Below are 4,578 nucleotides of genomic sequence, written 5' to 3' on the forward strand. Positions count from 1 at the left end.
AGTGGAAACAGAGACACAGGCAGCATATTATGAAAATAGTGCATAATTGCAGATAGAGAACTGCCCAGAGATTGAGAAAGCTCTCAGAAGGGACACTTTATCCAACTTGAGGAGGGGAAAGCCTTTTGAAGGAGAGTTGACTAGCTAGGTCTTAAAAGATGGACAGACTTGACAAAGGAAGAGGCAGGAGAAGGGTATCCCAGGAAAAGAGGCCAAGATAAGCAAGATAAATAAGCAAATAACATAAGCAAAACCACCATGGTATGTACAGGTGTGATGTGAGACAGTCAGTGATGGGAGATCAGGTCCAAAGATCTCCACAGAGATGGACCACGGAGGGTCTGGTTTGTGATAACTGGGATACAAAACCCTAATTGACTAGATCTGAGTCTCATGGACGCCTGTGGAGGCTGGAGAGGAATCAGTGTCACTCAAACCACAAGACCTGAAAGTGAGTGGGTTGATGCCTGGAGGATTATCTGGGAGCTATTACCAGAAGAGTGAATAGATGCCAAATGAAAAAGAGCTGATAATACCTACTAATATTTTTCCTAAATGGAAGACTAAAATGGCTTCCTAGCAATTGACTAGGCCTGAGATCTCAATAATAATAATTTATGTCTTTTACTCTTGAATAGTAATTTAAACTTCATGATGTGTAGGAACCTCTATAAATGTGCTGGACTATGAGCACCATAAAGGCAAGGACATTATCCGTATTACAACCACCATGCCTGGTACACAGCAGGTACTCAACTAAATTTGTTTAATAAATAAGTGAATTAATGCATATAATACCTCATTTCATGTTCACCATCAATTTTATAAGGTACGGGTTTCTAATTCCATTTCCTAAATAGATAAATTATGTAGGTAATTAATAAAATTTTGGTGAGGAAATATGTATTTCAATTATTTACTTTTATGGATATTGAATAAGAATAAATGACTCAAAATCGAGAAGAAAGAATTATAATTGTATTTACAAAAGAACTTCTTAATTCTAAGGTTTATAAAAATTAGAACTACTTTCCCAGAAAGGCCATAAATCTCCTACTCCAAAGATGTTTTAGGCCAAGTAAGATGTTGGTTTTAATGAAGCTTGCCTTCTTCAAAGCAGGGAGATGGACACGCTGAGCTTCAACAAATACTCTATAATTTCTCTTATAATGCTGCAATGTTTCCTAGAAAAAGGAAAAGAGAAAAAAAAGAACATCATTCTTAATGGCTGGTTTCTTTTACTATAGCGACACCTACTGTTATTGCTGGTACTTTGTTTTTAAGAAAAATATGTGGAAAAATAACAATACATTTAAGCTCTAACAAAAGGCTGCGAATATGAATTTTTATTTTAGTGGTTAGGGATCTTTTCTAGCATCTCAGAAATGAAATATTAAAAGTAAAGATTCAAGGGAGCTTGACTGTATGAAAAGACAGACTTTATAGCTATCAGCACTCATCCATTTGAAGGAATACTCTTGATATATATAGATAGATGATGATCTAGATACAGAGATAGATATAGATAGATAGAAATATAAAATAATGTATGATAAGATCTACATAGATATCGATAGCTATATATGAGTTTAGCTTTCCTACATGGTCTTCCATATTATCATAAAACTACAATAGTAAGAATAAAATCACTCGATATGCATATTTTGAAGAGAACATTAGACTATGGCACTATGAAGGACACAAAGAAATAAAAGGATAGAGAGAAATATATAATAAGCAAGTTGGCAGATATTCTACACATATGCAAAAACAATATTAGAATATGAGTTTCATATATTAAATTCTACAATGATTTGAAAGGAATCACAACTTGCAACTTTGGTCATCACACAGGACTCAAAAATAGCTAAGAAATATGACCCACATTTTTGGTTATATTTATAGAGACAAAGAAGAACAGGGAGAAAATTCTGGGCGATGAGAGGAGTCAAGTTTCCAAACAAAAGTGTGAAGTCAAGACTATTCAGTATGCATTAGAGACCATGCTTGGATTAATTTGCTTAGAGCTGAGATCCTAGAGAACTTCTAGAGTGAGGATTGCAAACAGTGGATTCATAACTTATCATGAAGTGTGCTGAATGCCAGGCTAAAGACTTGGTCTTTCATTCTATTTAGTGATAAGATTTTGAAAGATTTTGATCACGAGGATGATACTATGAAAGTAGCATTTGGGGGATAACTTGGGTGAAAATATAAAGGATCATGAAAGATAGAGAGAAATATGAACAGCTGAAGGTTGCTGTACAGGGATGAGATTGTAAGAATCTGAAATAGGCTGGTTTTGTTGAAGGCAGTAAGAAAAAAGCATAAATGTGAGAAATGTTGCCACGATTAAGTTTAAAGGATTTGGTAAATAGCAAGAATACAGGTGTTTGGCTTTAGTGTAGATGTAGGGTACAAAAAGCAAGTAAGCAAATAGAATAATGACTCAGATAGATCAGCTGTCCTGCGGTCTCAACCTTTCAGGATGGCACCCAATGGGGAGGAAGGGTAAGTACCTCTAGAAGAGGAAAAAAATATCACACCAAAATTGTTAAGAAGAGAAGAGCTGAAAATTACACAGAATATGCTATGATTGGTCGATTTGTTACATTAAATGAAAGGATACTCTCTCTAAATAGTTAGTAATGACTGTAAGAGCCAAGCCAATTTGTGCAAAATCCAAGCCGTCTGGATCAAGTAGCAGAAAAAAACAGAGAGAGGAGAAGAAAAAGGAAAAATAAGCAAATGGCAAACAGCCAAGATGACAAGCAACAGAAGTGGCAGGGGAGAAGCATTGGAAGTGACAACAGCTGTCACTTTGACAAAAGAGAACAGAGTTAGCAATGGAGAGAGAGATGCTAGCACAACTCTCAACTCTAGCACGACTACAAAATTAAATGGGTATCATTTAATCATCATTATGATGACTGTTTACGTGAACAAAAATTGAGAACCCATGTAGTCATAAGTTCAGATTTAGTTCTGAATGCAACAGACAGAATGCTAGAGATATAGACATCTAGGAATGGGGAAATGAAAAAAATTTAGTGGAAAGAAAATCCAAGCCATGTAAGTCATCTCCCAAGGCCCTTGCCGTCTGTCCTATGGAAATGTATTCCCCTAGACTTCCCCATGGTTAGTCCCTGCACAAATATCACCTTCTTGACCTCACCAGCTAAATTCACTTCCCCACACAGGTTCTTTAGAGAACTTGCCACTACCTGAAAATATATTTTTGCCCTTATTTTTCAGTATTTTATTTTCTGCCTTGACCTGGAATGTAAGTTCCATATAAGCAGGCACATTTCTGTCTTTTTTTTTTTATCATTGCATTCTATAGCACTGAAAAATGTCTAAATATTTGTTGAATGAATGGATGACCATATTTTCACATTGATGTTCTAAGATCACACGGAACTGGCTGAAACTCTGACTTCGCTGTCTATAGGTTTATAGTAGACACTCTTTCTTCCCAGAATATTTTGGAAAATGTCCCATCCCCAGTCTCAGTCCAAGTGGCTCAGGAGTCTGACCCCAACTTCCAGCACCAAGGGTGACATCTAATACAGGATGTGTTGCTCAGAGAACAAAATCACCCTGGTAACAGTGGATTGTTCATGGATTGTCTTTGAACCCAAATCCAGTCAATTCAAACTCATCCCTAGGATTTTTTCCAGAGCTATCCAATCAGTCTGTATTCTGGGGTCTCTAGAAGTAGAATGCAATTGTAAAGCAACCAGCATTGATTTTTGCTACTGCATAGGAAGATGCTGCCAGAAAAAGAATTCAACTAGGAGGGAAAGCTGAGAAATGTTAAATAAAAGACAGAGAGAGGAAAAAAATTTCTGATGACATGGTTTGAATCCCTAGATCCAAAGATGCCAAAATTTTAACCTTTTCTACTTTCCATGAATGTGAGACAATCAAAATTCTTATTTAAGCTAGTTTGAGTTGGATTTATCTCACTTGCAATAGAGTCTGGTTAGTGAAAATTGTGAGAGATCAAGCAAATCTCATTTCAGTTACAGTACTGAAATATGGCCGAGTGATGGACAATTAAGGAGATATAATACTGCAACCATGTCTTAGTCCAATGAGGTTGCTATTACAAAATACCATAAACTAGGTGGCTTATCAACAACAGAAATTTCTTTCTCACAGTTGTGGAGGCTGGGAAGTCCAAAATCAAGGCAAATTCAGTTTCTAGAAAGGGTCTGCTTTCCAGCTTATGGAGAGTACCCTCTTAGTGTGTCCTCACATGGTAGAAGGGGTGAGTGAACTAAGGATACTAATCTCATTTGTAAGGGCTCTACCATTGTAACTTAATCACCTCCTAAAATCCCCTAACACCTCCTAATACCATCATCTTGCGGGTTAGGATTCCGAGACATGAATTTGGAGAGGAAGGATATAAATATTCAAGCCACAGCAAAGTGTATACACTGATGCTGTCATGGAGAGAGCCATGAAGACCCTAGCCTGATTCACTGGGCCAATGGCATATCTTTGAAACATCAGGAACATTGTCTGTTTATACCCTGAACTAATCTACCCAATTAATAAATCACAGTTAGG

This window comes from Gorilla gorilla, chromosome 7 (assembly GCF_029281585.2).
Source record: "Gorilla gorilla gorilla isolate KB3781 chromosome 7, NHGRI_mGorGor1-v2.1_pri, whole genome shotgun sequence".
Taxonomy (NCBI): domain Eukaryota; kingdom Metazoa; phylum Chordata; class Mammalia; order Primates; family Hominidae; genus Gorilla; species Gorilla gorilla.